Below are 13199 nucleotides of genomic sequence, written 5' to 3'. Positions count from 1 at the left end.
CCAAACACACACTGAGGAGCGCTGAGGCTACAATGTTGTAAAAGCCGCATCAAAGGGATAAAACAAAACAGCAGCGAGGTCCAGCGCCCCAGGATAACCCTGGAACACATTATCACAATCAGCCATAAACACTATACATTGGCCAACTGATGGTCCAAATGGGTACATATTACCTGCTGCAGGTAGTCCTGCTGCCCAAGTCTATGATGGTGCACTTCTACACTGCCATCATTGAGTCCATTCTCACCACCTCCATCACTGTCTGGTACCCCGCTGCCACTGCTAAGGACAAGAGCAGACTACAGCGCATCATCCACTCCGCTGAGAAGACAATCGGCTGCAACCTTCCACCTCTACAGGACCTGTACGAGTCCAGGGCTCTGAAAAGGGCAGGAAGGATTATGGCCGATTCCTCTCACCCTGGTCACAAACTCCTTCGGACTCTTCCCTCTGGCAGAAGGTTGCGGTCCATTGGGACCAAAACATCACGGCATAAGAACAGTTTCTTCCCCACCGCGGCCCGCCTCATCAATAAGGCCAGGAACACTCACTCAAATCCCATTTCCCCATCCTAACTCAAGTATGTTACATATGTATATATTCCACCCTGAACATACCCAATGTACATTTTATTTATATTATATATTTATATACTGATATATCTACCTCCACATCTCTGGCACCAACCATCAAAGCAAATTCCTTGTATGTGTGAACGTACTTGGCAATAAACCCGATTCTGATTCTGATTCTGATTCTGCAGGCAGATGACAGCAGCACGGACCTGCTCCTACAGCTCTGTTGACTGCAGACCCATCGAATAATGTCCTAAATGGGACCGCATCAAATCATGCTTGCAACAGGCTTACCGGGAGAATAACCTTTGCATACGCTGGTGTTCTGTCATAAAATACTACCTATTGAGCCTTTCTGCGCATGTGCAGTTCCACCGTCTTGGGATTAGGGTTAGGTTTTAGGGGTTGGGGTTAGGGTTAAGGTAAGGGTTTTAGGGGTTTTTGCGGGGTTAGGGTTAGGGTAAGAGTTAGGGTTAGGCTATCGATTAGCACTACGGTAGCATTTTTCGACAAGGCAGCATATATCGACAGAACACCGGCATCCCGTGGTACGAACCGCTTTAATCCGTGAAACAGTAGGGGAAGCACAATTTAACCATGCAGCCCCGCTGCCCCACTACAGCTGGCTTGCCGAATCGCCTCAGTTCAGACGCCATCCCCTTCCAGACGCCAACTTATATGCAATTAGGTATTATTGTTCTATTACCAGCAGGATAAGACTGAAAAAAAGAGTAAAGAAATTCCAGACCCATCAGTGATAGGTGAAAATCCGCAATATAGAAAGACCATATAAATAAACGTTTTTTTATATATATATAGTTTAGGCCTTAAAATACCCCTCCCACATGCTTTAAAAGTGATAGGTGAAAATCCGCAATATAGAAAGTTTATTATAAATAAACATTTTTTTTATAGTTTAAGCCTTAAATCGTAGGGCTTAAAACAAAAATGAAAAGTTCACAAAAAGTTTGCTCACAACAATTGGACCACAAGCAAGGTACGCGATACGCAGAGAACTGTGACGCATTGGGGAAAAATCCACGGTACAGCGGGGGCGTGACAGTTGAACCGCGATATAGCGGGGGATCACTGTATGTTAATTCATTAAAGTGGGAGGTGTAGTAGAACCATGTCAGGACACTAGGGGGCACTAAAGTATTGGGGAATAGGACATACAGAGACTGGAGAGTAAATAAAATAAGGTAAAATTCTGAGTTCACAGAATGCGTCCCTGTCGTTCAAAATTCTAATATTCACAACAGAACATTATACAGTTTCTGAGTAAGAACATTTTACATTAACGCAAATAATCCCATTTGGTGATTGAGTTATGAAATTAATAACTGGAATCCACCCAGGCCAAGGTCTTTCATTTCGATATCATTACCTGTGGGACTGAATGGTATGCAAACAAAATTAAAAAAGAAATTTTCTTTGTTGGGAAAGAACTGTCTGTTTGACTACATGTTTATCATTTGTTGGCAGTTAAGAACATAAGAACTATACAAACGAGAGGAGGCCATTCGGCCCATCGAGCTCGCTTGGGGAGAACTTAACAAATAGCTCAGAGTTGTTAAAATCTTATCTAGCTCTGATTTAAAGGAACCCAAGGATTCAGCTTGCACTACGTTATCAGGAAGACTATTCCATACTCTGACTACACGCTGTATAAAGAAGTGCTTCCTTAAATCCAGTTTGAAATGTTCTCCCGCTAATCTATGTTTATCTATGTGTGTTGCTATGGTGACTATGTCTAAAACCCACATCTCTTAAGTTACTTTAAGAAATCAGGCTATGTGATTGGTTCACTGAGACCTATAATTAGTCTCTGAATGTATCTGTGGTTAGTGACATCACTAACAGAAGCATGAGGCCAAAGAGCAGGAGGGGAACAAGAGCTTTCGAAAAACAAGTAAGTGAGATTATAAATATGCAGTTGATATTTTAACATCAGAGTACATTGGGAAATATTAGAGTAAAATGATCAAATGTAATTATATTATACATTTTAGATTAATTTGCTTTCCTGATGCAACTTCATCTTCCTCTGGGTTTAAAACCTTCAGAGACAGTACTGCAGCCTTTATTACACAAAGCAATTTAACTTATAAAAATACAACTGAATAAAATGTAAGCAATACCTTTTTAACAATGACGCCATAATTTCACTGGAGTGTATATAAGCAATCTGTTGCTCCCAGAGTTAACTCTCTGTAGACACGCACATAGAGCCCCCAAGACCGTAGCCTAAAATGTAAGAATTATTTTGAGGGGCTTTATAAATAGGGTTGTGAACCCTGCTCTCTGCTGTTTCCTCTTCTCTGTCACTTACTTGCATTTTCTGTGCTCTTATTCTTCATGGGTCATTAAATAGGAGGACGCTGTGACACCATAGTGACTTAATTAATTAGAGGACTGATTGGCTGAAGAGTCCTCAGACCTGGGTTTGAACAGCTGACCAAAAGGTTATCCTAGAAACCTGCAAACACACTGGCCCTTTGCGGATAAGATTAGCTACCCCTGTTATAATCTGTACCTTGATAGAATAGAGAAAATCTCAGGAGGAATCTGTTGATCTCCTGTCATCCAAAACCAAATTCTGACAAAACATTAAAATCAGTGACGACAAAAATGAAGTTGTGCTTTCTGTAAATATTTAATATTCATTCTCCATTTCAGTATATACTGTGATGATATGTAAATGTCACACAGATAAAAAGTAATTAATAAAATCTGTAGCAAGGCGTACATTTTAAACCCATTAACTGAATGCAAAGGTATTTGTAACAAAACAAAGACACACATAGAAAGTATTGTATAGTAATGGAAAAATGTAGTGCTATACTCAGCATCCGGTCACATGACAGCTTTAATCTGAGGTGCCACATTTCTCGTTGAACTCCTGCTCAGTACGAGTATCGATATGGACAATCAAGCACATTTACTCTCCTGGGTTATTTTGTCTGTCCTCTCAGGTAATGTTTTTGATAACTTTTCTATGAGAAACATAATTTGTTAGTGCTGGTTGTTAGAAATATCACACTTGATTTACACAAATTCGATCTCAGGTTATTGTTTGAAATAAGTCATTTTACTGAGCACTGTTCAAGATTTGAACTCTCACAAACTGTCTTTGTGAAATACATGTGAAAGAAAATAGACAACTGACAATAATGTGACATGAACTTGTACAATGTATGTTTTTATACAAAAATGCAAAATAATGTGAAAATTCAGTAACGAAGTATTTAAAGTTTCACATTTAAACACCTGCAATGGGGAGGGGCCCCATCCTGGGTTATTCTCTGCCATGCACTCATAGCTTCCAGGATGGGTTCCAGACCCCCGCGATCCTGTACAGGACAAGTGGAAGGATGGATGGATATTTAAACATGTAAGTGAACCTTCAAACATATTTCAATGTTGCTGGCTAAACATAGTGTGTTTGTTTCTTCAAAGGCGAGACCAGCGCGAACCTGAAATGCTGCAGCACGGGAGGAACTGTTTATCTGCACATACAGAACACGAGCCGAAAACCCGGGGATATAAGATGGAAACATGAAAACAACAACAAATTTGAAAATAAATCTACACCCTCAATTGAAGTTTTCCAAAACTGGACACTTAAAATTAGCAACATCCATAAGAACTGGAGTGGTGACATTACTGCATACGGCTATGATTCGGATGGGAGGCATCTGCTGACAGAGACACATCATTTAGTGGTGCTGGGTATGTTTAAAACTTCAAGTTACCAATTTGAAACTGATGTGCTCATTATATTAGAGATTTATAATAGTAGCTTAAAAATATCTTTAGAACAGTTTCTATCCTTTTTGTTCATCTGTTATTTTTAGGTCACCCTGTGGTTGAATTCCTCACTTGTGCTCATGGCACATCTGTGTTTTACTGTGCTGATGACAATGGGGATGATACTCTGTACACATGGACTGTCAGAGATGATGTCCTGGGTGAGGAGAAGGTATTCAGTAACAGCAGTAAACACATTTCTGTGGAGGTGCTTTCAGGAAGCGTCCACTGCACTGTGGAAAAGAAGAACTGCACTGTTCAGAGTGAACCTGTCAGCTTTAACTGTACAAGTAAGTTTGATTAACTAATTCATATACATTCATTATAGTGTGTGTGTGTGTGTGTGTATGTATGTGTATATACACACACACACACACACATCACACATACAGTTTATACAGCACTGTGCAAAAGTCTCAGAATCAAAAGAAATGTTTAAGGCTATTTATCCTTATAGTAAGTGTACTTTTGCTCAGAACAAAAAAACATTATTTAGAATTAGAACATGTGCAAATTAAGAGTAACAGAATAAAAACTACTAAGAATTTCTTCTGTTCTCCATAAAGTTACTGGTATCTAGTTGGATGGCTAGATGATCACTGCTTCAGTTCCCAAACCTCTCTGCAGAGCCTCCCCAGCCATTCCATGTGTTTATTAAATTTCACCACCAGCTCACCTAATTAATTTAATTAGTTAAAAAAACTCAGTGAGATATTGAGTAGCAATACAAAGTTTGCTAATACATGGGTGTATTGTATGGTTGCTGCAAATATGGGGTGATTTTAGCAGACGTTTTGAAATGGCTAAAATGACACCCTTTCACAGCCATAATAGCATATAGTTACACACCAAAATTAAGATCATTTAAACATCATCTCTTTGGCTGCACAGTACTGTGTGTATGTATGTGTGTATGTATATTTACACATACAAACACCCGTCATCTTTTAATGCTCTAAGTCAAACTCAAATACCTTTATTAAATTATTTTAAATATAACATTAACAGACATGTGTCAGTTAAAACCATTTAATTTATGCACTAAATGTAAAAGGACAATTTTCCCAAAGGGATCAATATAGTATCACTATTTCAGAAATGAGATTTATTTTATAAATGATTAACAATAACAGTTTCTGAAAACATTGCTGAAAGCTGATAAATTACCTTTGATTTTGTGTCTGTCCACAGAAACTCCCACTCCCTGGTGTCTAACTGCTCTGACCGGCGTCTCTGTCTTGATGCTGTGCCTGACTGTGGCTGGGATCTCATTCTGCTTTCTAAGATGGTACAAGAAACACCGTTTAAGTAAGTCGTGCATTTTATATGTTAATAGGATTTTTATAAATATCCTTTACCTTTTGTCTAAAGCTTGTGATTTTTAAATTTAGTGAATAGTTAAATATCATTGTGTATATAAATATGACCATATATATGCATATACATATTTTAAAATAATCTATACATTTCCCGTCGGGGTATATTTTAGCTAGAGCTTTCATTTTGTCTTTTAGGCACCAAATCAGAAAATTCCAGTGTCTCACCAACGCCAGTTAATGAGGATATTGTTTACAGTGAAGTCAGAGTTGCAAAGCAGCGCAGATGATTCAACTAACTTTAGTTCAACTACAGAATCACAGTGTTCAGCTGATTATACCGTCTTGTATATCTTGCTGGTAATCCAGGATTTTTGGGATGTGCTCCAGAGCCATACAATACTGAACAATGGATATGTGTATTAGGTTTGTGTTAAGCTGACTCTATTATTTGAATACTTTTAAAACTAATTCAATACAGACTTTATGCAGAAAGTTGGTATATGTATAGATAAAGGAAGTGAAACCAAGTGTCAGTTGAGCAGCGGTCCAGCCTTTCTGGGCTTATAGGGACTGTGGGGTCTGCAGCTTTGTCTCTGAATATGAACATTGTTACACTGATATGATTAAAGCTGGTAACGACAGTGGTTGTTCCACATATAAATGATTGAATTCCTCCCAGGCCATTGATATTAATGTGCACATATAATTATGTAAATATATGGATACAATACATAAAAACACTTACATTATTAAAAAAAACTTTTTGGACTGTCAGAGATGGTGTCCTGGTTGAGGAGAGGGTGTTCAGTAACAGCAGTAAACGCATTTCTGTGGAGACAATATCTGGAAGAGCTGCAATATTCAGAGTGATCATGTCAAAGAGTCCTAAACAAGATTGATTATTAAAGATCTTTATGGGACATGTGGAACAGGAATGCTTGCCTGTTTGCTACACTTGGTTACAAGAAAACTAGAGATAATACTAAACAGTGCAAAAATAGAGAATATGCTTCTGATAAAAGTGCAGTAGCAGAGCCATAATGTGTAGATACCACAGGTATGACATATGGACGACTCATATATTTTTAAAGTATTTTATTAATACAGTGAAAACCGCTTACAGTGATCATGGTTATAGTGATCAACTGCTTATATGGATCAAAAAGCTTGGGACAGAATCATTCCTGTACAAATACTGTTTAAATAATTTGCTTATAGTAATCAAGTAGTCTGCTTCCAGTGCTAATTTTTGATCTTTTTAAACAGGACAACATATTGAAAAAGTAAGACAGCGGTTATTCTTTTTTTTTTACTTTGATAGCCCTACTTTGCCTTGCGGTAACCCATCTGCTGCTGGCTAGCTACCTGAGGCTAATGCTGTGTGCACAGAAAACATGATGGGAAATATATTGTCTCTCAATGACAAATATAGATTCATCAAAGCTTATGATAAACCACCAAAAATGAGCCACTGAGATGCAGCAGCAAAGCTACAATAACAATGAGACAATTTGAGACAATTTAATGTTGTGAAAATACAACGTGTAAATAAAATTGAATATTTATGTACAATACTGTACTGTAACATACTTGAATTATTCACAGTTCAGTAATTTAATTTGTACAGTAGCATTATTTGAAAAGTATTTGAAACAGCTGTACTGTATTTTGAAATAAATTAAATAAATCAACAGATCAATAAGTCAATAAAAATTACATAAATAGCGACGATGTCCATTTTATTACTTTATTTTCATGTAATAAATATACATATGTCAATTAGATGGTAATCTGTCTGATACAAAGAAGAAAAGAATCAGTTATAATGATCATCTGGGGCAGCACAGTAGCGCAGTGGTTAGCGCTGCTGCTGCCTCACAGCAAGTAGGGCCTGGGTGTCACGCCACGCACAGGACGAGTGAGCAGGGAGCGTGGAATCAGGGTCAGGCAGACGGAAATCCAAGAACACAGGGTTTATTGCTGGCAAACAAGGCACAACACAGAGTAGACTTCAATGACAGGACTGGGGATACATACTCTGACGTGGACTTAAATGCACAGGACTTAATGAGACAACAAGAAACAGCTGATAACACTGGGATTTCACATGAGGTTAATGAGGGGGCTGTGGCACACAGGAGGATCGTACGAGCCGGGTGTGACACTGGGTTTGATTCCGGGTCCTTCATGTGTGGAGTTTGCACGCTCTCCCTGTGTTCACGTGGGTTTCAGCTGGGGGCTCCGGTTTCCGCCCACGGTCCAAAAGTGTGCAGGGCAGGTTGATTGGTGAGTCTAAATTGTGTGTGCGTGTGCCCTGTGGTGTGTTGGCGACTGCCCACATCACATTGTTCCCAGGATAGGCTCCAGTCCCCCCCGTGACCCCAGTTGGGATTAAGTGGTGATGGATGGATCATCTGCTTATAGTGATCAATTTCACTCAGACAGACGTGATCACTATAAGTGGCTTCAACTGAACCATTGACAAACACGTCAAAGGTAAAACTATTTAATCCTGATTGGTAATCATTTTTTTAAAAAAAGATTTCTTGATTATTTATAAATCTGAAAACTTGTGGGTATTTCAGAAGCTTGTTCAAGTTTTTTCTTTTTTACAAATAAACAGGTTATAAATAGATTTCTAAAAATATTGTTGAAAGCTGATAAATCACTTTTGGTTTTGTGCCTGAAAAAAATAACAGAATCTCACGGCACACAGGGAAAAGCTGGTATGTTGACGCTCTGATCGATGTCTATGTCTTGCATCAGTAGCTGGGATTTCATTCTGCTTTCTAAGATGGCACAAGAAATACAGCTTAAGTAGGATTTTCATATATTTGGTTGGGTTCTGGTTAATTTTTGTTCATGAGCTTTAAGAAAATGTACAGTCTGCACTTGCCGGGTCCTTTGCCCTTTTGCGCTTTCCATAGCACCCCCACACCCGTCCCCCACCTGCCCCCCCTTTCTCTCTCGTTTATCAGCCACCTGACAAGCATCCGCCCAGCAATGGAAGGAACACGGCAAATGCTCACAAATGTCTCTGTATACCTGTATGACTAATGCTACTACACGGGATTGGGTGTTAGATATGCTAGTACTATTTGTGCCAGGTCAGATTCGGTCTCAAACTGTCAGATACGGGCCAGGCTCTGGCATTAATTTCAGGCCTGTGTGTGTGTGTGTGTGTGTGTGTGTGTGTGTGGTCATGTATATATTACATAAAAATCTGGGTGCCACTTTACAATAAGGCTACCCATATAAAGGGTTTATGAATGGTTTATAATCTGGTTATTAATTAGGTTGTAACACTATTAATAGACAATTAAGTTATAACACTTTTCTTTTTATTACTGAGTTACTACCATTTATAAGTGGCAAAAGGGAGCCTTATTGTAAAGTGGTGTCAAAATCTATTATTTTGACCTAGTGGGACATTTTTTCGGTCCCCACAAGGGGATTTTATAAAAGTCTATAATGGCAACCAAAAAGCAAAAAATGGCAACTCTTGTATTTTGTTTGGTTACTTATGGTTAAGGTTAGGGCTGGGTAGGGGTTAAGGTTGTTACAGTTGGGGTTAGGGTTTTGCTCATAGAAATGAATTGATGGTCCCCACAAAGATATGAATATAAACATATCTGTGTGTGTGTGTGTGTGTGTGTGTGCGCGCACATGCATGTGTGTTTGTGTTAATTTCAAAATGCTTCAGTGAACATTCATTTTATTTTGTTTTGTAGAATTCATGACACAAGATCACAGTTTCTTACCAAGACCAATTAATTAAGACATTGTTTACAACGAAGTCCGAATTGTAAAGCAGCACTGATGATTTACGGTTCAATAAAAGATGTATAATGCTGTTAATTGCACTGTCTTGTATACCCCGCCTTCTACAACAGTCCTAAGTGAACAATCGAAGAATGTATTAATGCTACTGTACTGTAATCTAAATTTTTTATGTTAATACCGTGTAGATCCATATATGACGTTTTTTTCCTCAAAATATGTCTGAAAAAGTGGTGTCGTCTTATATTTCAGGCCTAGACAAAAAAAGTGAATAGATGGCGCCAAATACAATATTTTGTAAAGAGTATTTTTATTTACCGTAATACAAAATTGCCATAAGATTTCTTGCGTGAGCGTGAGCCAGATGCGTGAGACCTGGCAACCCTGGTAATACGTGTTTAGCCTGTATCCCTGAGTGTCGTGTAAATTGTTGGCTTTCCTGGTTGTGCTGCTGCTAGTATTAAACAGTTAGTGGGTCTTAATAAAGACAGTAACATTTATTTTAAAAGGGCTGTCATATCATTTATTAATATGGCTCAGCCTTTCTCCATAATACATTTTTTACCCTCTTCATGTAGGGCTGCTGCATTGAATACATTCTGCAGCTTTGTGATATACATTATCTACCCCACCCAAATAATGCATTGTTTTGTAATCCAATTGTCTGTCATGGTTTTTTAAGCTGTGGTTGCTGGCTAACTTATTATATGTTCTTATCAAATGAGGATTCAAAAAATCTTAAGAACAAATGTTGCAAAAATGAATATTGTACATCTGAATGAGGAATGATGATTTAGGTCCATACAATAAATTTCCCATGATTTTCTTCAAAGATACTCTGCAGTATGTTAGTCTTGTGCTCTGGAGTGGTTCAGTGTTTCCTAACCTGGTTGGTCGGTACACCCAGCCGTTCCATGTTTTTGCTTCCTCCCAGCTACCTGTCAGACAGTCAAAAACATGCATCTGACTGGCTTGCATGACATCAAATGTAGTTTAAATGTGTTGGTGAATAACAGGAAGTGAGACGTGTCTTTAAGAGAAGCCATATGCTTTCATCTGTGGGCAGGATGTGTGTGACCATGTGGCAACAATTTCATGCCCTTTTTGTGGTTGTTTGTAACTAGACGTGAAAATACAAAGTTATTAACAGAAATATGTTTAAATGTCAGAAATTGTCAAACTGTAATTATTTGAATATATTTCTTTTGTCAAGAAAATCGTAAATAATAAAGGTTTCAGAAATAAATCCACTATGAACTCAAAGTAAATTTACATGTATATGAAGTGCAAGTTGTACAAATATCACTTTGCAAACATACATGCTGTCGCAGAGCCAACTAGGCATAAGTGCAGCTACAGTATGTACATTTGTATTCATGTTCATTTCATGTCATTTGAAATGACATTGGCACCATTTTTTTTTTACAAAAGGTAAGACTGAATGCACCTGAAAATGTCAGTGTAACCACAAAAGAATGAGAAATATTACATATTTTATCCACTGAGAGTGGATGCAAGTGTACTCATAAAAATAATTGCTTCATTTTAAAATATTACTTGAAAATAGATTTTATTGGGATTATGTATTTAAGTTTTATGCATTTCTGCAATATAGAGCAGTGTTATGTCCTGCTCTTGTGTAATGTACTCCAGCTGCCTCTCGTTCTGCCCCCTTGTTAGGCTAGATCTGTATACAGGTGCTTCCCAGACCTGTGCTCCCTCATCCTGACATTAATGTTGTTGCTCCCATGTGCCCTGGTTACTGTTTGCCCTTCCTTTTGTTTGATCCCCTGCAATCTAGTTTGTTTTCCTGCAGTTATTAGTTTGTTTTTTTTTAGCAAGCAGAATCATGGTCTGAGAGATATGTCCAATTGCAGCGCCGCACCACCGCACTTCTAGACCACCAGTTCAAGGCCACCAGCTTCAGGGCGGAAGTTTATGGGGGGAGGACAAACCAGTATCAACAATGGCGGAGCATTTTCTAAAGTACTCCAAAGAGCAGGTTTATCACAGAGGTAGACATTTTTCACAGGTTTTTAATATTATTTTGTGGTCTTTCACTTTGTGCATAGCAGCTATGCTTCTAATTATGGGCTGTAGATGGACCTGTCTTTGCTGCTAGAATTGCATCCGATAAAAAAAGTTTACACGTTCACTAAATTTAGATTTATATGCATGCTGTATCTTAAAAAGGAACAAAACTGACTTTCAAAACTTTTCTACAGGACTGTTTTGAACAGAAGTAACGGCTATCCGTATAATACCATATTCCACTATCTCTATAATATATAATATAGTATAGTACAGCGGTCACTAACAGGTGGACCGTGGTCCGGGTCTGGACCCAGAAGCTGTCCCATACGGACCCAGACCGACAGCCAAAACATTTAGTTATTATTTAAAACCTGATGGGGCGCTTTTACTTTAACCAGCGCAGCGTTTCTAGTCTTTTCGGTAGTGGTTTAGCAGTAGAACCGCCATTTCCTACGCCAATGAACATCAAACGCCTTTGACCGCCAAGCAAGATGTATAGTTTGCCGTATGCAGCCCTTTGTCTGCGCTAATGTGCCTTTCGTGTTAATAGCAGCAGTGAAGCTAACACCCGCAAATGAAAAGTTTTCAAATACAATATGTATTACAGTCCCGATCAAAAGTTTAAGACCACTTGAAAAATGGCAAAAAATCATATTTTGCATGGTTGGATCTTAACAAGTTTCAAAGTAGAGCTTCAACATGCAACAAGAAGAAATAGAAGTGAGACAAAACATTTTTTTGAGCATGCAATTTATTGAAAACAACGCTTAAACTGAATCAGGTTTAATCAAAAGTTCAAAAGTTTAGGACCACGTGCCTTTAAAAGGCCAAATCTGTGCAAAGATGTAGGCTCTACTCTCTGCCTTCAGATAATGAATAGTATTACACTCTCATTGTGATCAAGCTGAATATGTTTTGCCCTCCCTCCAATACCCCCCTCCTTTCCCTTTCTCTCTCTCCTTGGGGTCTGGTTTTTTTTTTTAAATGTAATTACTATTTATTTATTTATTTTCGTCAGTAAGCGGGTGGGTGTTATAAGGGGTTCAGAACGGATGTTAAAACAAGATGCTGTATCTATCCAGTTCTTTAATTGTATTTCATTGTTTGAATAAAAATAATAGTAATAAAAAAATAAAGAATATAGAAAATAAAACATATACAAACATACAAAATAGTTGTGTGTGCTTGGATGAGCGCATGTAAGCATATGTGCATGCGTGTTCATCTGTGTAGGGGAGGTGTGGGCATGTGTGCATGTGTTCTGCGTGTGTGTTTTCAATATGGACTGTACTTAACCTCTGGGGTCTAGGGGTAGAGAACATATTTTCACTGACTGGAGCATGGTCACACATTTCATTCAATATCATAAACTTAATTCATGGCAAATAAATGATTTCTTATATATTTGTTCAGGCATTGAACTCGTCTTAGACTTAGTGTGCTTTGTAAATATGTCAGATTTATGTGAAGTTTGCAATTTGACATCAAAGTATAGATATTGCAAAATGCAGTTTGGAACACTTGCAGAAACATTATAAAGGTACATAATAATAAGCAATGGTGGAAGTTTGTTTTGATCCCAGATATCTGATCACCAAAGTCTTGGCTACATGAAGATGACTAAATGGTGTAGCTGCAACATTCAGTTGGATAAATAAATAAAAAGGTAACTCATGTCACT

At 38.1% G+C, this 13199-nt stretch overlaps 1 long non-coding RNA gene across 1 annotated transcript; it reads left to right on the top strand.

Moving 5' to 3' along the window:
* The first annotated feature begins 2415 nt into the window (after positions 1–2415).
* LOC140593269 (uncharacterized) lies at positions 2416–6478 on the top strand. Its single transcript, XR_011993522.1, has 5 exons — positions 2416–2487; positions 4035–4307; positions 4433–4675; positions 5577–5693; positions 5900–6478. It is a non-coding gene; the product is annotated as an uncharacterized lncRNA (long non-coding RNA).
* The last annotated feature ends 6721 nt before the right edge of the window (positions 6479–13199 follow it).

Source organism: Paramormyrops kingsleyae, chromosome 10, assembly GCF_048594095.1.
Source record: "Paramormyrops kingsleyae isolate MSU_618 chromosome 10, PKINGS_0.4, whole genome shotgun sequence".
NCBI classification, from domain to species: domain Eukaryota; kingdom Metazoa; phylum Chordata; class Actinopteri; order Osteoglossiformes; family Mormyridae; genus Paramormyrops; species Paramormyrops kingsleyae.
This window is presented reverse-complemented; position numbering and strand designations above follow the sequence as displayed.